The sequence below is a fragment of the Talpa europaea genome, assembly GCF_964194135.1.
Source record: "Talpa europaea genome assembly, chromosome: 3".
NCBI lineage: Eukaryota > Metazoa > Chordata > Mammalia > Eulipotyphla > Talpidae > Talpa > Talpa europaea.
Window position 1 is genome coordinate 5,730,141 of NC_140069.1, and position 22,951 is coordinate 5,753,091.

Consider the following 22,951-nt stretch of genomic DNA (forward strand, 5'->3'; position numbering starts at 1 on the left):
CTCTCCGGCCTCCAGGGGTCGGCCTCCTTCAGGCTCCAGGCCCAACCCCCTGCTAGTGGCTGAGACCCCAACTTTGGAATTAGGTAGGACCTAAGTCTGGTTCTGCCCCGGGTCATCTGCTCGGTGGTGAGAAGAACACCTGCTTCTCAGGGTCCTGGTTGCCTGCCCCTGAAGGAGGAACCATCCTGCCCCCTGGTTGTTACCAGGCTGAGGCCACGTGTGAGGAAAGCTGACCGGAAGTAGCCACGAAGCACATGCCCTGGAGGACCCTGCTTCCTGTGTGTCCAGCCCCCGGGTGTGTGTCACAATCCCAGGTGTATGTCACAATCCCAGGTGTGTGACACTCTCCCTCCGTGGCCTCCAGTCATCAGACACCCTCTGGAAAGTGGTTGCTTGCGAAGGAAAAGGATCAAACCTCCCCTAATCACCAAAGCTCTGAAGGACCCCCACAGTGTCAGCAAGGCCTCCCCTTCTCCTGCTCATCCTGGGATCCTTTGCCGACCCTCCCTCCATGATTGGCTCTGAACAGAGGCTTTTCCCTGCGGGTCTCAATCGAGAGGGGCCATGAGGCCGGAGTCATGTTTGGTGAGAGAGCCTTTTATGCCAGACCTTAGACCCTGGCCTTCCGTTTAATTCCTTGAACTGCCATTTTTAAAGAAAAGGGACTCTGACAAGGGTAGGTCCTGAGGCCTCCAGGCCGTGAAAATGCTCTCCTTGCTGGGATCAGAGAATCAGCATGGAATGGGCTTGATTTGCTGGCAAGTGGCCTTTATGTGCCTGTCTTTTCCCACAGTTCACTTATTCCATCTTTTACTCACTATTTTTTAATTAATTTAGTCATTTGCCAACCCCTCAGAACTTCTACTCTGGGCTGGACCCTGCTCCGTGTAGAATGTTACAGGGTTAGGGTATCCTGGCCGCGGGGTCCTGAGAAGTAAGGCTGCCCTGGCCCGTGACTGTCAGGGACCCTGAAGTTTCCAGGGACTCTCCTAGGAGTCTCCTGTCTTCATTCCTTCCACCTGCCAACCTTGTAAAGTGGGGGCTGAATAATGTCCCCCAAAGACAACTGTATTTTAATCCTGGAGTCCAAGGTTCATACCTTACATGGCAAGAATGGACTTTGCAGATGGGATTAAGTTGAGGTACTTGAGGTGGTGAGATCATTCTGGGTGATTGAGGTGAGCCCTAAATGTAATTATAAGTGCCCTCATAAAATCAGACGGTGGGGAGCCCTTGAGATTTGAAAGGAATGGACAGTATTTGTTCATTCCTATTAGGACTGTGTTTACTTGTGAGCTAATCCTACCATTGTGACATGCAGGAAAGGGGTTTGTTTTTCTCATTTTTTTATAAAGCCCACAAGGAGGAACAGTGTCTTGGAATATGCAGGAATCAGGTTCCCTCTATCTGACCAACATTCTTCCAACATGTGACTTTTACTCTCATAGGTCCACAACGGCTGCTGTTGCTCCAGCACCACATCTCATTCCAGACAGGAGGAAGGAAAATGAGTAAAGAGCATGGGGCTTTCTCCAAAGAGGAGAAGAGTTTGAAAAAAAAAAAAAATCTCAGTAACACTCTCTATTTTGTGTGTGTGTGTATGTGTGCGTGTGTGTGTGCGCGTGCATGTGTGTGTGCACATGTGCATATATGCACCTCAGCTTTTCTCTCTGGTTTGGCACAATGGAGTGAACACCAAATACCCACTCCAAACGCACACTGTGCCCTGGAGGAAAAATTAACTGGATTCAGATACGGTGACAAAAGGACCCATCAGCCTGCCCCATGGTATCAGAGCAACTAGAGTATCTGCACACAGCTGCCCAGGCAGGGCCAGACAGGAATAAGACATGGTGACTAAGTAGATATGGCAAAAGAAAGAAATACACTTTCAAAATGAACCGAGCATGTGGACATTAGGCCAAAATCCCAACCTATAAGAAAACCCATCTCCTACAAGCCTGGGAAATGTGTCCTATTTCATCCTGCAGAATAACTTTATATGAACAGTCATTTAAAACGTAAACATTCAAACCAAGATGGTAAAACAACAGCATAAGAGGAACAAAAACATTCAGGCTTTAGACCCCAGGAGGAAATGGAAGGCAGTCAGCTAGATTTGGAAGGGAATTTACTCAAGGGTCCAATGCCAGGGGCCTGTGTGGGATAAGGGATACCCTTGAGGATGTTCAAGAAGCAAGTGCTGGTGAGAGCAGGAAGCTGTCACTGAGCCCAGGCCTGTAGGGGCGTGGGGAAGAACCGTCACAGGAGCCTGGGAGAAGGGCCACCCAGCAGGCGCCTGGTCTGGGAGGGAGGAGCCACTAAAATCGCAGCAACTGCCAGGGTCTGGGAGAGCACATTCTCTGACTCTCTTCCCTCCTGTTCGGATCTGCTGATGTCTCCACTGGCCATCAGAAGACACAGGGAAAGGCAGTGTGGATAGCTCAGTCCTGGACCAGCCTCTCAGGTCACAGTAGAGAAAGGCAAAGAATAAATGGGGAGGCCTGGGGGACACAACTGCTGGCTGGAACACAGCTGTACTGGCAAACTCTAGGCCCCTGCAGCTTTCTCTTTCCAGGAGATGCCTGGTTCAGGTCTTTCTAATGGTCGTAAGCCTTGTCACAGCCTCGTCTCCTGACCGGCAAAGCCACTCAGCTTCTTCTCAGCGGTCACCATCAGGTCTGCCTAGAGGAACTGGAGCTCCTAACCCTGATTCCCCCACAGATGCCCATGGAGCCCCAAACTACCAACTCCACGTTCAGGTGTGTTGATGCCACCATGCGATGTGTTCTGGCCAACAAGACAGAAGATGAGAAGTTTGCAATCAAAAAGCCCTTGTTGCTCCTCCCCCCAGTGTGGGGATTCCATGCCACTTCCCTGGAGATATTCCCATGAGCGAGTGCCTCAGGGAGTCTTCTTGAGAAGTATTACTGACCTGCGTTTGCTGCCTTTTCTTCCCTGCCCCTCTCCTGTGCTTTTGGGGTGACCTCCAATCCGTTAAGCTCAGCCTCAGTCTTTGCTTTTGAGGGGAACCAAATTAGACAATTGGTTCAAGCAGCGATCCAAGGAAACAGACACCCTAGATGCGGTTCTGGAGTTGAATTTCCCATGAGTCTGACGGCAAGACGAGCTCTGTTGCTCTTGGTGAGTGTATGAATAATAAGCTCCTTACAAGAAACGGCACCCCCATGGCTGAAGCTTTGTTTAACGTTCATTGGAACGAGGTGGGAGGCGAGGCTTGGGGGATCCATGGCAGCTCCATTGGACCCGCTGGGGACAGCGATAATTTTGAGGAGTGAGGAGCATGGTTTAGAATGACCTCTTCTTGGGAAGTAGGAAGCTTTAAAAATGAAAAAGATAAGCTCAGAGTAATAAGTTGTCAACTTAAAGCTGCTCTGAAAGTCAGACTGTCTCTAGGGCGGTTTTATAAAGGAGACTCATCTCCTACAGTCACGGGGCACAGTGTGCTGAAAATAGGGGCCAGGATGTGTGTATTTTTAAATGCAGGTTTCAAAGGAAGCTATAGACAAAGTCGACACGTCTCCCATGTCAGAGTCCGAGGCCTGAGAGAGAAGGAGCAGGACCAGGAGTCCCGGTGGGGGGATTTGGTGGACCCACTTGAGAATCTAAAACTCTGAATTCTGCAAACCCTTCTGGCTCACCAAAGCGGCATCCTCCCACTTCAGAGGGAAAAAAACCAAACAAAACAAAAAAACAAAATGAAATAGCCTCCTCTTGCATGGAGACTCCACAGAGACCTCCCCTCGACAACAACCAGGGTCGCCAGTCACCCCAGGGCCTCCCCAGCTGCACAGGAAGTGGGAGATGCTGTGTCTTAGCTGGGCGCCTTGCACTCTGCATAAGACTGAGCTGCTGCGCAAACAGACAACCTTCCCCACTCGACACATGCCGAGCACGCTGTGAAGCATCGAGCAGGAGGGAGAAGGCAATGAATGAAGACCGACACGCAGGGCCAGACAAGTTCGGGCTCCCAGTCTGAGGGGAGACAGATGTGTTGTCAGTGAGTTTCTCAAGGTGGTTGGTGCCCTCAGGACAGTGTGTACCAGGCAGTTGTGGGCTTGGAACACCGGGACCGTTGGCAGCTGAGCCTCGGATTTGGCAGAGACACATCTCTTGAAGGATGTGACCTTGGAAAACATGAACATTTTCTCTAGGAAAGCTGGAAACAGAAGATGAAAAATGGATTCGCGTGTCTGGGGGATACGTGGTTAGAGCCTGGCCGGGAAGGAAGACAGGAGGGGTGACTGGAGAGGTGGGCCGGGGCATACCGTGAAGGCTCGGAGACCACGCCCAGGGTGGAATGTTCTCACAAGGGAGAGCTCCATGGGCAGAGGTGCCTGGTCAGCCTCTGTCCCGCCTGGCCGGCAGCCATGCTCCTTTCTAGCAATAACTCCACTCTCTCCCTCATCTCTGATGGTTCAGGTGCCTTTGCTGCCTCTTCCTCCCACGCCTCAGGGTAACCATGAGATCAAGGCCTGTCCAACCAGCACAGAACTTTCCCTGCTCACAGAGATGAGACTTATGTCAGCCCAAGGGGGTCCATTCTTCCCGTTTCATTGAAACTCTATGTTGGGGTGTCGGTGGGGGTGGGGGTTACCAGACTGGGAAAATAAAACCCAGACAGAGCTCAGCTCAGAGCAGAAGTGAATGGAAGAAGCTGGGCTGAGGCCAAGGGGCCAGGGCTGGCTCACACCGTTGGTGCCCTTGGGTCTCCAATATCTGGAGCTCCCTGCCCCAGAGTCCCCCTCCACTTAAGTCAACTGACGCGATCTCTGCACCTGCAGCTGGAGTTTTGACTGCTCCGGGGGCCGTGTGGACAAGCCTCCTGGGGGAAAACCCCAGTCTGTGAGCACATCACCGTTCACGTGCCCTAAAAGTGGTGAGCCGTCCGCCTGTGTGCTGGACTGCCCCGGCGTTTGAAGGGTAAGTCCAGCTTCCCAGGACCCCAGTGGAGGGCAAGTAAGAAGTATCAGGCTTTTCCGCCCTCCCGCCGTTAGATTAAATGCATGTCTGACGGCGGACACCTGCAGTAGGGCGTGGGCATATATAGGTGGGCGCACCTGAGCCAAGCGCCGGGGCCGATAAGGCCAGGACACCAGAGGAACAGAATCGCAAGATGGAGAACGAGCAAGAGAGAGGAGCAGGACCAGAAAGAGCAGAAGAGAGAGAACAAGGCCACGAGAGAACACCAGAGAGCCCAGAAAGAGTGAGGACTGGCCAGTGGCTGGAAGGCCTGCCCACCTGAAAAAGCCCGAAAGAGCCACCGAGGGCTCCAGGACTCCTCCTGCACCCCTCTGCGTAGGATCGTAGAGATCCTGCTCTGTGGCCTTCCTGCCGCTACGCGCAGGGAGCCCCTCAGTCCCCCGCCATCTGGGTGTCGGTGCTGTCAGGTGAAGAACTATTCGTGTTCACTGTAGATGAGAAGACAAAGAAGAAAAATGGGGCTGTTGACAAACAGCCAAAGGTCCTTGAACCTGGGAGAACACCGAGGCGGTTTCGTGTGGTTTCCGGGAGAAAGGATGAATAACTGGGTAGAGGCGAGTCACCTGCACCTTAGGACAATTTTCTAAACGTCACAACGTCCAAGGCTGAGCCCGGCTTCCTCGCCAGGTGAACCCAGCAGAGGGGTCACCGGGCTGTTCCCCACAGCCAGCCTTCTCATCTGGAAGACACAGCTGTGGTGAGGAGGCCACGGTATGAAGCTGAGGCCTCAGGAGGTTCTTGTTGTAAGGAGGATCTATGAGTAGCTCAGAGCTCACTTGTCAGGAATGAAGGCTGCACAACCTCTGAGAAGGAATGTTCTAGAAGGAGTCAAGGTCTGATGCCTATAAATAAGACTCTTAGGACTTGGTTGAAATGTTCTTTCTAGGCAAATTTCTGTTTTAATTTGATTTGGTAGAAAAGATGTTGCTGATCGGGCCATTTCAGAGATGGATTCTTGCAATAATTTCTGACAGACTTTCCTTGTAAAGCTCTTTAGGGCGTCCTTAAAATACATTTTGCTGAGCTTTAAAAGGAGGCACGTCTGTCTTCTCCCAGCTGCCAGCACCTGGGGTTATTTCCGCCTTCAGCCACTTTAATGAAGCTGTTAGAGTGACAGAGTGTTACCAGCCTGGCTCGGAAGGAGGCCTGGGTCAGGGAGATGCTTTTCAGTCACAGCCCAGAGATGAATCTAGCAGCCACAGGGGTGTCCGTCATCCCCACTTCCCACAGGCCCCCGCTGCAGGGTGCTCCAAGGGCGGGTGCAGGGCGGAGTCGCAGGCCAACACCATCACTGAGAGGATGAAGTAGCATCCTTCCGTATCTGGCATTTTCATATGAAAAGTGAGCATATCTTTAATATACAACTGTTGGGGGTTTTGTGGATGTCAAGGTCAAGATCTAGGGCATTTGCATTTTTTCCCACAAGATCCCCCTGTGCTCTTCCCTCCTCTTTACACCCAGCCATCTGCTCTCCAGAGGTAACCACTGATCCCACTTCAACAACTGTGTGTTAGTTTCACCCATCCTTGTTCCTTGTGTCAATGGAATTGTATGGTCCACACTCCATTGTGTTAAGTTTCTCTTAATTGACATAAGATCTACATGATTGACCCACATGTTAGTGTCTATCAAGAGTATGTTCCTTTATATTACCATGTAATAGCCAATGACACACCTAAGTGATTATTTTTCCAAAGTTAAAAATTTGACTCTTATACAAACGGAAGTGATCTTGTGTCAGAGATTTCATCCAACTTGTTAATTAGTGAGTGAATCAGTAAAACATTAAAGACAGGTTCCAATGGGATCTTGACTTCCTGCAATTTATATTCTCTACCAGATAGAATTTGTTGGCATTGCTGTGAACAGAAAACACTGGCCTCCCTGTCAGTGTCCCATCCTTGTACTTCTATCCCTCCAGAGTTGCAAAGTTAATCAATAGGGAATTGAATCCCTGAATACTCAAAAAACTCTGAAGGACCCCCTGGCACACCCAGCACTGTGCTAGAAGGGCACCCAGCAACCCACATGACTTTCCCAAGTCTTAGAAAATATTTCCTGGTGACATGAGCAGACCTCGATGTATGTATCCCATTTGCTCATTGAGGAGCATTTGAGTTGCTCACAGTTTGTAGTTCTTTATGAATAAAGCTATCTGAGTGTGCCTTTTGTGGACAGATGCACTCACTTCTCTAAGATGAAATTACTTAGAATGAAATTACTGCTTTATAGAAATGTGCACATGTAGCCTCGGTGGATCCTATGGAATGGTTTTCCAGAGTCCTTGTACCATTTAACCCCTGCCCATGTGTGTGGTAACGCATTGCCCTACTTCCTTGCCCACACTTGGTATTGTCAGTCTTTTCAGTTTGAGCCAGCCATGAAATATGCAGATACCATCAATTTTTATCATCTAAATGGGGAATTTTTCTACTTATTTGTATAAAAGGATGCCTGTGTCACTTTTTAAAAATGGGGGATCAGGGTGAATCAGGTAAAAGGAGACAATAGTAGGGTGAAGGATAGAATTAGATCCAGTGGTAAACTTAATGTAGTCTATATAGATGTTGATTTTTAACAATGCACACCTGAAACGTACATAACGTCATAAAGCAATTTTACTTCAATTACAAATAAAAAGTAACTAAATTGAAGGTGGATTCTTAAGAACTCACCATAAAGGATCAAAGCTTACAGGCAAGGATAGTCCCAACCCTATCAGTAATTTTTCTAATATCCCTGTCTTTGATACTATTGTGTTTATTTTGCTAACAGAGGACTTTTCTCTCCAAGAGAGTCTTTAGTAAAATAGTGTTTCCTGTTCACAGCACATAAAACAATCATGTTTGAACTGCTGGGGTGGATGAAGGGCCAGGAGCATGGCACCCTGCCTGTAAGACCACTCTGGGCCCCACTGTCTCTCCTTTCACCTGCTGTGAGCCTGCGACCCTCCCCTGGACCCAAGGTCTAGGGCTTGCAACCCACCGGACCCCAGAACACTCCCACACAGGGCAGCAGTCCAAAAGTAGAATTATACAATCTCTAATTTTATTTATTTAATAAAATATCCATTCCCCAAACCTGGATTCTCTTTTACTTAAACCTAATCATAACCTGAGAGCAAAATATTACCTGGGAATGAGATGGCAGAGGAGACTCCTCAGCTTCATTGCTGAAAAGCAAGAGGAGAAGGTATCACTATCATTTGGAAGGGCTCACCCCACAGAGCAAATAATAGATGGGCCCCCTGGCGTTCCCTCACCCTGGGCTGGCAGGCTGGTCAGGTTAGAGACTTCTTTTGTGTTTGTCTCCTAACCCTTCACTGTCCAGTTTGGGGTTCTGGTCTCACCATTTCTATCCCTCACCCCTAATGTTAACATCTGTGCAGTGGGATCAAGAGCACTCACCGCATGGGGAGAATGAGAACTGTGTGGATGCAGAGCGCCCAGCGGCTCCAGGCCACAGGAGATCCACAGAAAAATGTGTTTCCTCCCTGATCCTGCAGAGCAAAGTGTCCACCCTGCTGAACTGCCAGGCACTTCCACGCTGTGCTATGACGGCAGCGTGTGGCTTCCCTCTCCCCTTCCCCGCTGGGCCCTGCGTGAGTGCTCCCAGGCTCTGCAGGGGCAGAGGGAGGAGGCAGTGGGGCAACCAGCAGGCAGGGCCGTAGACACTACTTGGGCAGCAGGTTCTGTACACGCTGGAGGATGAGATCACCTCACCATCTACAAAAGCAGAACAGCACCCCCGTAAGATGGCAGGGAGGCATCCAAAATGCTGCAATGTTGCTGACTTGTGCTGACAATTATCCCTAAGTTCAATGGAGCTCCGAGTGTGTGCCAAGCTCTGTGCTGAGTAATTTACACACATTTATTCTCCACCCTAAGTGCCACGGCCTCTCCATTTCTGGAGAAGGGACTCAGATTTGGGGGTTCATGGATATTCCCCAAGGGCATTCAGAGGGCCAGGGTGCAGGAACTTCCACCTGGGCTCACAGGACAATATCCTTAGGTATAAGAGCGTTTCAGAGGCTGGAACACTGGATCAAGTGTGGAGGCATCAAGGTAGGATTTTAACAGGCAGAGACAGGAGCGAAGCAGAATGGAGAAAAGGGGCCAACGTGGGAAAAGCCTGGAGACAGGAAGCAGCCAGTGAGGCATGGGCCGGAGGAGTGTGCAGGTGAGGGAGGCGAGGCAGGCGAGTGGGAGACGAAGTGGAAAGGCGTGTGGGCCAGAGCCGGAGTCCGCCTGGGAGGCTGGCCCTGTACCTGAAGGCCACGCATCCCTGGAAGGTTTTGATCAGCACGGTGCCAGGGGAAGATTGCCATGGCAACAGCTCTGGGGAAAGCCAGGAGGCTGGCAGGCCAGCTCAGTAACTAGAGGTAAGAGCTAATGAGGCAACCTTAGAGCAAGGGCTTTGGAAAGACCAGGAGGGGCAGGAGCAGGACAGTGTGCAGGGGGAGACTGAAAGGAACCCTGTGGTGTCGAGTGCAGAGGGAAAGGCCTGCGGAATGGGGACGCGCCAAGCCGTAGCCCAGGCCCCAGATGATGAAAGCCTTGGAGCCCAGGATGCTACGTGCTGTTGCCACAAATTTATAAGTCACTACTTTTCAATTTTGCTACTTGGTGGTTCTGGTTCGATGTTACCCTACTCACTCACTCATTTCTTCAATCATGAGCATGGTCTGTGTTACGTGAGCTCCATTGGTGAAGGGGATGTGTCTGAGCCAGGTCCAGGGTAGGAAGGCTTCTGCAGGAGAGTCCCCCCACTCCTGTGAACTGGGTATTTGTGTCCCTCCAAATTCATATGATAAAAGCTATTCCCCCCATGGGATGGTATTGGGGCTGGGGCCTGTGGGAGGTGATTAGGTCACAGGGTGGAGGCCCCTGAGTGAGACTAGTGCCCTTTTAAAGTAACCCAGAGAGCCCCGTGAGGACACCCTGAGGAGACACCGTCTAGAGCTCTCTCTCCTGCTCTCGGATCTGGGAGGCCCAGCCTCCACGCTGGCAGAAACACATTTCTGATGTTTGAAATCACCCACTCTAGGGTGTCTGGTTATAGCTGTTCAACCAAATACGTTGGTTGAACAAGCCATACCTGAATTTCTCTTGCTCAGGTAAATTTTGAGTCTGTTCAGGGATAGTGTAAAGACCTAATGGTGATGGGAAATCAACCTACTTCTGACTCATCCTCCCATCCTGGGCATGTGACTCCCACGTCATCACCCAAGGTCCTCCAGCATCTGCTGCTGCATGAGCCCAGGAAAAGAGGGAGAAAAGGCAGGGCTCCCTTGCCTCCCAGATGACAATCCAGAAGGTGAACACATTGATTCTGCTCCCTTCCTGTTAACTAGATGTGTCCACATAGCAGCCAGGGGAGCGGACAAACACACTTCTCAGGTGTCCACATTTCCAGGGCAATTATCTACCACCACGGAAGAAGGGGTTTTCTCAAGCAGTTGGCATCTCTGCTGCCCTACTACAACCCAGTGCCCCCTAAAACACAGGCAGCATAGACGGGACTTAATACACTAGTATGAAGGGAGTTAATGCAATGAAAATATCATGACAGGTCACAGATACCAAGAATAAGTACTTCCTGAGCTAGAGGAGCTTCAGTCCCTCTTGGGGGTTAGACAAGCAAGAAATAAACCCCATGCAGTGTTACACGGGCTGTTGAGCAGTGTGGGGTCCAGTGTAATGGTCCTGAAGGAGGAAGAGCAGCAAAACCAAAAGAGGGCAAGAGAAGCCAGCAGAGTCGTCCTGGAGATGGTGCTCAGCTGAGTCTGGAAGGTGAGTAGATATTTGTCTGGCGAGCTAGGTGAGGAGAGCTGTTCAGGATTCAGCAGAGGCAGGAAGGCTTAGAAATGGCCTGACATACTCAAGGGAGACAGACATGGACAAGGAGGATAGAAGAGAAGAAGCTGGGGGAGGTGGGTGGGGTCAGGGCCGGGCACCCTAGTCTTTATCTCATAGGACCTGGCAGCCTCTTGAACAGTTTCCAGCACAGGTGTTGAAGGTGTGTGGACACAATTGAATTTGCACTTTTGGTAAATTGCGTTGGGTATATCTGTGAAGGATGGGCCAGCGATGAAGAGAAGATGCAGGGAACAAAAGTTTTGCTGAAGTCTAGTTTCTCTCAGTAAAGCAAATGGTTAATGCAATTAATTATAATTTTCAATCATCTGGTGTAACTCATAAAGCTAGAAATATTTTTTTTGAAATCAACTACAGTTGCAGTTGACTATGTGAAGACCAAGGTCTTCATTGATTTTTTTCTGTCATCACTTTTCTTCTAGTGGCCAAATGTTTACTTCCTCTCCTGTGTCTTCCTCTCCTGCTAAGGTCTAGAAATGGATATTTAGAGCTGTTTGCCCTTGGGAAGGTCTCCCAGCTCCTGAACTTCAGCTAAGTCATGGGTGGTCTCTGGGCGGATGAAGCTCCGAGGCTCCTGCCAATGCAGACACTCTACACGCTGTAGGAAGCGTCTTGGCATCCACACACGGGAACTCAGAAATAGTGGAGCCAAGAGTTGGTCAACCATGTCCTTGAACTGTGGAGAAACAGCCCAGAGACATGTAATGGTGAACCCCAGTGGGTTCAAGTTCACCCAACTACGTAGCAGCAACAAAACCAGGGTTAACACTTGAGTGCTTAGTTCAAGTCTTTCCCAAGGAATAGGGTCAAATTGCACAGCCTAAGCTAGGATCTCTCTAGCCCCTTGGTCTTCACTGATCTTTCTTTATTTCGGCTAGCGTGAGTGTCCAGAAATGATGTTCTTCTGAGGTTTCTTCCATTCTGAATGATTTGTGGATATTTTTCTACAAATGCTTATCTTACCATGCAATAAACATTCATCCAGTCATTCACATACTTATTTAATGAGAATTTCCAGTCTCATTATAATCTTCACAAGAACCCTTGTTCTCCAGTGTCACAATGCTGGATATTATAGTGGCTGCTGGTTTTTTAGTTTAGAAAAAGATGTAATGAAGAAGCTTCTTGAGTTTGGGTGATTGTTTGGTTATTTCGTCAGGAAAGAGTCTAGATGGAGAATATCTTGCAGCTGCTCAAGAAACTTCTATGAAATGAACGAATGGATGGATGCATGAGGGATTGAGTTTTTATAAACAGACAGAATAATGGGGAGGAGGTGGCAAACTGAGCTGTTAGCCTTTTGTCCAAAGCAAAGAGAACACATGGGGTTCACAAGATTTGCAAGGACTGCAAGATAAAATCAAAATCTTGTAAAAGGTTAGCTATTTCTGGAACAATTTATTAGAATCATTTTTTTATTCTTATCCTTCTCCATCCACTTCCTAGATAGTGAGAAATTTTTCCATAGTTTAAGGTATGTCTTACCTTGTTCTTGCCAAGCATGGAGGATCCTAGAAACTCTTAAGTGCTCCAAAAATATTTAGTGGATGAGATCTCCAGTGCATCAAAAGCCAGAGCCAAGTTTTATATCCATGCAAGTAATCCAAAACCGGGCTCTTAATTTGGAAAGGAAAGGATCAGCTAATTAATATGCAATGTCAGCAGCCTTGTATATTTTATGGTTTAAAACAGCACTGCATGTCCCTTAGCCCAGCTGATTTCCTGTTTGTTATCACATTAGACCTATTGCAAGGCAGATGGAAAATTTGAAGGACATCTCCACCGATGAAGACTGGCATAAATCTTTCAGAACTGCATAAAATACACAGCACCTCTTATGAATAGTTTTCAAAATTAGGGTTTCAAAATAAGTTCCTTGATTAAGCAGGAGCTCTTTCCCCCATGTAATTCTCCTCCTTCCAGCAAGAATTTGGGCTCCCTAAATGTACAGCCCTCACTTGGTCTGCGTGCTTGTCCACTTGAGTCCTGCTTTTAAGGCAGGTTCTATTCCAAATTCCATCACAGAGCTTTGTTGGTCCTCTCTTTGACCTTCAGTCTGTCTGAGTGTCTTTATCTTCCACTAATGCTAAGAACAACGGATCTAGCACCTGTGAGGGGTGGGGGTCCATGCTCAGCATACCTGTCATCATCAGAACAACACTATGAGGGAGTACGAACATACCTGCTTATCTATGAGAAGGGAGGCAGGCACAGGGAGAGGGGCCAGGCTGCAAGAAAGTGGCAGAGATTGACTTGAACCTGTACTGCTGTCACTGCACAGAAAGTTAAGGCAGGCAGACTGACATTTCTAAAACTCCTACTATGTGCCAGAGAAACAGGCAAATGAGGAGCAAGAAAACCAAGCTCTTAACTTTCTGTCCAAGACAAAGAGTAATATGTGAGCTCACAAGATTCTCAGGTACTGCAAGAGAAAATCACGATCTAGGAAAAACCTAGATATTTCTGGAACGATTCACTGAATCATTTTTACTGTTGTCTTACTTACCCTTCTCCATCCTCTTCCTAGATCATGACAGATGCCTCTCAGTTTGGGTTACGTTTACCTCATTCCTTGCCAAGCCTGGAAGATTCTAGAAACTTTTAGGTGTTCTATTGGGCCCTGTACACTTCTGTTTTATATATATATACATATATATATAGAGAGAGAGAGAGAGAGAGAGAGAGCGCCACATTAAAGCACCCATTTTCATCACCATTTTTTTCCATGTCTCCGGACATGGAGGCCTCTGACATTGAGGCTCAGAGATACTTCACGATTTGCTGAAGATTTAAAGGCTGCTCCTAGTGAGGTGTGGATTCCAGTTCTCATGTGAGACTCCGCACGCTGCTCCTTTCTGTGAGCGGGAGTCCAAGCATCAGCCCACCAAGGCTTTCGTCTGCGTGGCTGGCGTCACTTTGGTCTAGCAGACACTGAGCTAACACGGGAGACAGAAGAGAGCTGGGACTGGCAGGCTCTGCCTCTCAGCGTCTCTGTCTGTAAAAGAGGCTAAGGAGCTCTCCCTCCCTGCCCCACAAGTCTGTTGAGACCCAACTTTAAGTCCAACTAAGTCAACTGTCTGCCTCAACCCCTTATTTTACAGATAAGTGCACTGAGGTCCGTACAGGCCATGCAGCTTCTCCAAATGGCTCAGTGAAAGGCAACCCAAGGTCAGACAAGAACCTCAGGACACTGTCAGCCAGTGCTTCATAACACGTGCCAGAGTTCATCTGAGAGCTAAAATCAACTCTTGTGCATATACAAATGAGCATCTGTCAAAGATTTTTGTGCAACTCATTGAGTAATGAACCATTAAGATGTGATTAGTTTGAAGGAGACCTTGAAGAATGGAGAGCTCTATAGATCATTCCTGACCACCTCAGGAATGCTGAAATAATTTTGCTGAAAGGTACAAAGCAAGTTAATATTTACAAAAGAGTACAATCAACTGTATCTCTACAGTGCAAATTCATTTGTGTGGCTATCAGTTTTTTAGAAGTTTACTTTTATCTGTGCAGAATTGCAAAATAGCATCCTCAACAGGAGATCCGTCAAGGGTGCAGGGACATCTAGACGAGCTAATCCCCTCAGGGAGTTAAATGGCTTTGCTGATTTCTAATATTTCCAGGTAGGGGAAGCCACAGAGATTCTGGTGGCTTCCTGCCATGAGCCTTTATCCTTCTGTTGCCAGCACAGGAGGAGGTGGGGGGACTCAGCTCTGTGCGGGGTCCTGGCGGGAGTGGGCAGCTGCTTCCCAGGACATGTTCTTCTCATTGAGGACTGGGGGTTCCCAGAGAAGCAGATGAGCACATGACACCTTTGATGACACAGGCTCAGCAGAGAACATTCTCCCTTATGTTCTTATCCCATTGACCAAAGCAAGTCACCGACACGAGCTCAACAGGAGTCCACAGGAATGCTGGGGGGCGGGAGCTTGCTGAGCAGGTATCATTTTCCCAATTCCACATCCATATCAGGTTGTGCTGAGATGCCCAAAAATCAGCACTCAGAGGCACTTTGTAAACATACCCCTTATGGGCAGACACCATGCATCCCCCATTCCAGAAAAGAAAATTAAGATGGCTGACCTGCCAATGGCTGTGTTTGGATGTGAACTTCCTCCAAGGCTTGGATTTCTGCTATGACCTTCCCAAGGTAGGGGTGAGGTTGCTCACTGAGCTGTTTTACACCTACCTGGAGTGTTAAGTGGGTGCTGGTCCCCAAAAGTCAGCACAGGAATATGTTTCTGAAACAAACAGGTGGAGCCCATTCCCTTTGCAGACTATGCCTGGGATGCAGTGTGACAGGCTCCTCGTGGCACGTTAACTGGAGAGATGGTTTTACTCAGAGGATTCAGAGCAATGTTCTAAATTAAAAGAAGGTCACAGCTATAGGATGGCAACGCAGATAGTAAATGGTGTAGACTATTTGATGGGTAATTTTGATGTGCTCTTTTATTCTTATTTTGACCACAAATAATTAAGAGGAAAACCACTTTGTGGTAAGCAATAAAAGATGAAAAAATAAGGTGTCCAGCTCGGCAATCTTTTAGGGGGTTCACACACACTGGAAGTGTGAATACAGACTCACAGCACAGGGGCTGTGTAGGGAATACAAAACCCAGGCCTGTAGAGCTGGTTCCAAGTGTGGCCCTTCATGAGACCTAGGAGATGGGGAAAAGATCAGGGGGAGCACTGCTTCCCTAGAAATGGGGGTCAGAGTCTCCTCCTTCTCCTACTTCTTTTGTTGTTTTTTTCCTTTTTCATCATCATTAGCACAGTCCTAGCTGCCACTACAGGTAGGAATGGCTCCCTCTTGTGTTAGGTGCTGTCGACTACACTGGCTTAGAGACAGGACGTTGGCCACAGGCAGACCCCAGGAGTGGGCACGCAGAGACCCTGTGAGGACAGAAGGGTGTGCCCCACAAGCCAAGGACAGACGCCTCAGAGGAGCCCAACCCTACAGACACCTTCCTCTTGGACTTTTGGTTTCCAGGACTGAGGGTAAAGAGGTTTCTCTGTTGTTTAAGCCGCTGGATCTGTGGCAGTGTATGATGGAAGCCAAGTAGTGTAGTTTGCAGAAGAGCAAATATCAGCAGGGAGCATGGCCCGGTGAGCATTGTTTTGTGAGCCTTTTATTCCAGTTCATTAAATGTAGGTGGTGTATATTGTATCACCTAGGCTGGGCTGTGATATAAAACGTGGGACCCTGTCTCCAAAATTGGAGTGACTCCTGTCAGGTCACGGGACTGAGATATTGTCATAATAATAATGACTATAATTAACATGTTACTAATCAGAGTGCATCAGTCAGTAGGTTTTGAGCACTTCTGAGTGTCAGCGGTTTACAAATGTTAACTCCCTCTCTCCTGAAACATCCCTTTGAGCTCAGTTCTGCGATCATCACTCTTTTCCAGGTGAGGCTGAGACTAGTCAGGGTCCAGGACTCCTACCCAGAGCTGCAGGCTGTCTCAGAAACCAGATTCTTCCAATTCAGTATGGTTGGGCAGATGACACAACCCTCCAGTTACTGAGCACCTGACCATCAGCTCCTGTCCCTTCTTCACCAGCTCCCCCACGCCCCCCATCCCAAGACATGTCAGGTTGGAAATCAGGGAGAACTTGGCCTTGCTAGGCTCTGCAGGTGGGAGGGCTAGGGCCACCTTGGGCATCTCCGGATCTCGGATTTCAGCAGGAACCCAAGAACCTCCTTTGGCATGGAGCTCCTCTTGTGTGGCTAAGGTAAATGGAGCCTGCAGGGTATGGGGGTGGTGATGAGGCACAAGTCTGTGAGCTGAGAGGGGGTCTGCAGGAGTGACCATGGCCCTGGCTCCCTGGTCTGGCCACCAGCTTCAGCCTCCTGCAGAAGCAGGCTCTGGGCCCTTCACTCTTGAGCCAGGAATATGGACTCCTTAGCAGGGGAAATGGTGGTGGGTAATTGAATATGTAAATAGCATGAGCAAACGGGGTGTTTTAACAACCACGACCTGGAGAGAAGGAGCTTAATTTTGTGGAGAGAAAGGAACAGGCAGCCCAGGGAGCCAATTACTGGAGCCAGAAGAGAGAGGCTTTGTATGGTTGGGAAGTCGGGAGGGAGGGGGGGTGGGACTGTGGGTAGATTTGTTTGCACCTCTCAACCGCCAAGTTGATTCCCCTGCCCTGCCTTTCCTGCAGGTCCCAATTCTGGGGACTGTGCCTTCTAAATTTGCCTTGCAGTGGCCCCCTGCTCCAGGACCTGCTTTCCTGCAGGGCCTCAGCCTCTCTCAGCAGGCCCCCGCAATGGAGCTGCTACTGATCCCCACGAATTTTCTCCCAGTGCTAGTCTCCCTCCCCAGAATCATCTGAAGGCCCTTTTGGAGGCCCCAAGACCACGTCCACGCTTCAAGTCCTCAAGTTTCCACCCTGCCTGCCCCGCTCTACTCCACCACTATTCACCTGCCTGTCCTGCCTGTCGCCATCTGCATGAACTCTGCCCTGGTGCTCTGCCCGCCACCGCTGAGCCTTGGCAGAGGCTGATCCTCCCACCTGACACCGCATCCTCAGCAAGCAAAGCCACATAGTGGCTCAAGGTACAGACTTTAGACACCCGAGTGTGAATCCTGAGACTGTCCTTTCTTAGCTGTGAATCCTGGCAGGGCACTTAACCTCATTAAGTGTCATTTTGTCGTGGTTGATAAAGAGAGACATACCACTCTGCCTATCTCATAACTCTGTTGCAAGGGCTAAGTGGGATAATCTCTATAAATCACCTAGCTCAGGGTCAGGTGTAGAGATGTAGGGAATGGTGACTTAGATGTAAGTGATGATGATGATGGTGAGGCTCTAGCAGGTCTTGCTGTGATGATAGGGATCAGTAAACTGGTTTGAATTATTTTATTTCAATTTATTTATGTTATCTTTTCAACCAAATATGGAATTACTCGATTTTCTTTTTTCTTTTTCTTTTCTATTTTTTAAAGATTTATTTTTATTTATTTATGCATAACAAGAATTGGGGTGTAGGCCAGAGGTGCGGGGAGTGAGAGGATTCACCAGAGACAGAGTGGGGAGCAGAACAGGCAGAGCTACTGAAATACACGGCTGAGGGGAGCGGCGGGTGAGACAGGAGAGGCCTGCTGCGCCATGTGAGTTAGCCCCCTGGGGAGAACTCATGTTGCAGTGGCTGGTGATAGCTTGAGAGCACGGAGACTTAACCCCTGTGCCATCAGGGAGGCCCCTTTTATTTCTCTTCTTGTTTGCCACAGATACATGCAGCAGCCTGTACATTCACGCTCCCTGGAAGGACGAGTGAATGAATTCAGTAAATGGATGAATGGGATGTTTTACCCAATATAATTATGTAAAATAAAAAGACAAACATGACATTAAGAAACACACAACATAAATTTAAAGGTTAACTTAAGAATTGCAGATTCAAGGCAGGCAAAAGAAACACCTTTTCCAATTGAACACAGCCGCAGCAAGTTCTCCCATCACTGCCGGGTGCAGCGGAGGCGAGCAGGTGAGGCCATTCGGCTCTGGGCTCATCCAGCCCCCACCGTGCCTGACCTGAGCTGTGTCTCTCCGTGGTTTCTCCAGTCACCTGGGAGTGTCGGGGCCAATGCGCACAGCATAAGGCAAACGCTACCTGTTGTGGATCTCAGAGTGGGATCAGCCCACGTCGGAGGCGGTTTGGGTAGAAAACTTCCCAGGTTGTAGGGAGCACTCTGAGGCTAAGGAGAGAGCCAGCCCTCGCCTGGCCACTAAGCTAAAGCCACAGAGCCAGGGCTGGCCCCGGGTCTTGGAGCTCTGGGTGATGCGTGCAAGGAAGCCCTTTGGCTCCTCCTTCTCGGTCATTCCCAGGAAGGCTTTGGGGAGCAGGAGTTTGTCTGGATGTTGAGTGACGGGAAAGAGCAAAGCAAGGCAGAGGCAGGGAAGAGGGAAGATGGCTGCCGAGCGGAGGATGTGCTGTAGCTGAGTTTTCAAGAATGAAAAATACAGGGAGGGCGGCGCCGGATCCTTCCTTTCCAAACGTGCTTCTTTCTGGACTGGACTGTTGCTGCAAGACCCCAACTTGGAACTTGGTCCGTGTCCTCCACAAAGGCAAATGAGGTCTTCATGGCTGCCAACACCTGTCTCTCTGTCTCTTCCCAGATTTCTCCTGGTGCAAAGGGAGCATTTAGGGGTACATTATTTGATCAGAAGTGATTTTATGTGGCATTCTGTGATGATGAATGAGGTATTCCTAAGCCCAGGAACGGTTAAGTTGGCAGAAGCTTGGTGGGCAGGGGAGGCAATTCTGTACCCTGGAGAGGCATGTGTTCCAGGGAGGACACCTGTCTCCTATCCATAATGGGAAGGTCCAGTGTAGCCCACCTGCCACCAGGGGCTGGCTGGACCCTGTGAAGGTGACATTAGGGCTCTCAGCACTGCGGGTCCCTTCTGTTTGCAGGTCAGCTCACCGCAGCCCGTTACCAGCATGGCCACCAGAATAATAACACAGGGTGCTTCTGGGGAACAAGATGACAAATTATCATCAATGTCCTTTTTTAATTTCATAATTTCTTTACAATTACTATGCATTTCTTGCCCAACAAATAAAAGTACACTTGGACAGGGTCTAAGACAGTTATGTGTGTGGGGCACAGGGTGCAAGGCAGGCAGATGTCTGTGAACTTGAAGTTCTGCTCCGCTCATGTGGACAGGGGAGTAAGAGCCATCACTGGAAGCTTCTCCCCGCAGGCAGTAACCCTTCATTCATCAACAGCTGCCTGCACCCTGGCAAGCAGGAGGTAAGCAGAGGAACAGAGTCTTTAAGAATCTTTTTGCCTCTCTCCTTCCTCATCCCTAGAAGGCTCCCCTCCTGCAAAGGAGAAAGGTTTCATGAGCCCCGAGGTACACAGAAATGAAGACCAAGAAAAGGGAAGAGAACTCAGGGACAGAGAGGAGGGGCCTGGGGGGCACACTGGAGGACGAGGAAGTCTTCGGGTTTTCCAAGTCTCGTGCTGAGGTTGTGCAGAGCTGGGACGAGAATCCAGGAGGGGAAGCTGTGCTAGTTGCAGAGCGTGGGCACTGCAGATACCCGGGCCCTGAGCTGTATCTTGGCACCTTCACTTTCCGGGAACTTAGGACTCAGAGAAGCTTCCTTCCAGTGGAATTAGGACTTGGGGATCCTTTAGCTGGACTCTGTACCATGGAGTGATACAGAGCTGAGGGCTCTGTTCATGACATCGCCAACCTCCTAGTAGGCTCTCCACTGGGTTATAAAACCATTGGTGCCAATCAATTCCCAAACTCCCGGGCAGTGTCCTTATCATTGGCTGTAACTGGTCAACTCTGTAACTGGTCAGAGTTGGGTCGTTAACCCTGACTTTACCTCACCGTCGGTGGAGACAAGGACACAGAGCAGCCCTTGATCTTAAAACATGAACATCGGACAGTCTGCGGCTCTTGCAAACAGATGCCTCCCCGTGAGCCCGAGTGTCCAAACTGTCATTCTGGATGTGGGGACTTTTGATGAAATGCCCAGTGATGGCTTCTCTGGCTGCCTTCTCCGTGGTCCCGGATGCACCTCCATTCATTTCTGAGTACAGCCCTCAGAAAAGTTTTTGTCGCCATGTTACTTACGTACTCAACAAGTACTAAGAACGTCCTAAGAATAAAGACCCAGGTAGAACAACAGGAGCCCTCCCACACCAGCCGCACACCCCCGTGGGCCAGGGCGCTCTGAGGGCCTGCGAGTGACAACTCCCTTCCCTTCACATCTGGACTTTCCTTCACATCTGGAAGATGCACCAGTGCTTACCGCCCTGTGCATTTTCTGGGCCTCAGGGTTAGATGCTAAGTCTCTGCTATTGTTTCGTGAGATAACAGTTTAGGCTGTGATGACGGTCTTGAGTAAGCGGAACAGGAAAGGGTTGAGGGGGAGGGGAGACTTTAGAAGAGGTGCTCAGAGTCCAGGGGATTCACTGTAGGTGGGACTGGACTGGGCAGAAAGTGCGTATGTGTGTGTGTGTGTGTGTGTGTGCACATGTGCATGCGTGCATGTGGGCTAGGTGGGTGTGTGCATGTGGGGTATATGTGTACCTCTTTGTGTGTGGGTGTATGTGGATTAACAAATGTTGAGGGCCTCCCCGGTGGCGCAGCGGTTGAGCGCTGGGTTGCGAAGCTACCTGCGGCCTCTGCGGCGCCGGTTCGATCCCCGGCTGCTCCCCGGCCACCGGAGGAGGGTCCCACATGGCGCGCAGACCTCTCCTGCCGCCCGCTGCTCCCCTCAGCAGTGTCCTTCGGTCCTTCTGCCTGCTCTGCTCCCCGCTCTGGCTCTGGTGAATTCTCTCACCCTCCGTGCTTCTGACTGTACCCAGTGCATGTATAAACCAAACAAACAAACAAATAATAAATAAATAAATAAGACATGCCTCTAGAAAATTAAAAAAAAAAAAAAAACAAATGTTGAGAAGCACGTTTTGGGGTGCCCAGCTTCCACTTGGGGCTTCCCTCATGCAGATGACTCCCTTTCCCCCTGCTTTTCTCATTTCCAGAGGCTGCCTGACTGCTGCTCACTGAGCAGGGCCCCCTCCTGGCTGAGCTAGCCCATGAACACTGGCGGGGTGCTCCTGTGCTCCCACATTTCCATGTGCTGTTGAAGGACTCCTCACCCAGCCTATCCTGCAGCCCACTGACCTTGAGTGACCTTTCTCCAGGGGGCCTTGGGACAAGTCCTGCTCTCTGCTCAGCTCTCACTGCAGAGGCACTTTCTGGGCAAACACTTTTGTAGCAAAGAGCCTTTTAGGGTTATGCCAATAAGACACCATTTTTCCAACGATTTCTGCTTGTCGTGGAGTGTAACTTCCGTCTGGAAACTCCATCCTTCTGGGCTCCAAGATGTGTGAGGTTTTCCTTCTCCGGCTGCCATTCACACAGCGCCCCTCGGAGGCCCGCCCCTCCCCCCTCCCCCCATCCCCTCCAACTTCTCCCCTCCGCCCCCATGTCTTCTCCCTTCCCTCCTGCCCTCCCTCATCTCCTCTCCCCTCCTGCCCCCCCTCACCCCTGCGCCCCCCTGCCCTGCCCCTCAGCTCACTCTATTTGGCCAACTCCTCCCCAGGCTGCCTCCAGCCCAGGCCTCGGGGTCACTCTCCCCTGCACGAGGGATGCTCCCAGCTTGGCCTTGCGCAGAGCCCCCGCGCTTGGCTCCGGGCAGCAGCCCCCGGGGAGTGCGAAGGCGGCGGGGACACTCAGGGCAGCAGGCGCGGAGGACCTGGAGGGTTTCTCTAAAGCTGGTGGCATGAGGGGGTGGGGGCTTGGTTCAGGGGCAGGACCCTCACTGTCCTCTGCCACCACCAGGGGCTTACCAGGTGTGACCCCAATTTCCTTGACGGCCTCTCTGTGGCCTCAGCTTCCTCTCTTCTTGCTCAGTAACCCCCTGCGCCCTCTCGCTTTGCTGTTCTGCTGTCTGGACGGCTTTGCTGGGTGTCTGCGGGGTCGCCCCAGTGGCGTTTGCCGCTAACCTCAAAATGGCACCTCAAAATGGCACAGGAGCCCTGGGGGCCGCTCCCCTCCAGCCGCCAGCACATCAGGCCGTTTCCTGACCCCACGACAATCACCCCCACTGGGAACGGCAGCAGCCCCGCGCGGCTCTCGGGGACCGGCCCCCGGGGGTGAGCACTGCACCCCCCAGGCCCCTGCACCCCCCAGGCCCCTGCCCCCTGAGCAGACACCGGAGCCAGGCGGGGCACGACTTGCCGGGAGGCTCAGTCAGGAGCGGAGCCAGAAACCAGGATTCCGAGGGCGGGTTCCATCCTCCGCCTGCGCTCGCCCGCCCGCGGGGCGCAGGGGCCGGGAAGGGCCGGGGCCGGCGAGGGGCGCTGGGTCCACCCGGAGCCCCGAGAGGGGCGTCCGGGGCGCTGCCGCGCGGCGGGCGTGGGGTGCGGGTGCTCGGGGTCCCGGCCGACCGGCAACTTGGGCTTGACGTCCCCGGCCCGGAGGCAGGACCGGGAGTAGCGAGAAGACGCGAAGCTGCCGCGGCAGGACCCGCGCCGCGAGGAGACACCCCCGCCCCCCCCGCCGCCCCTCCCTCCCCCCGCGCCCCGCCCGGG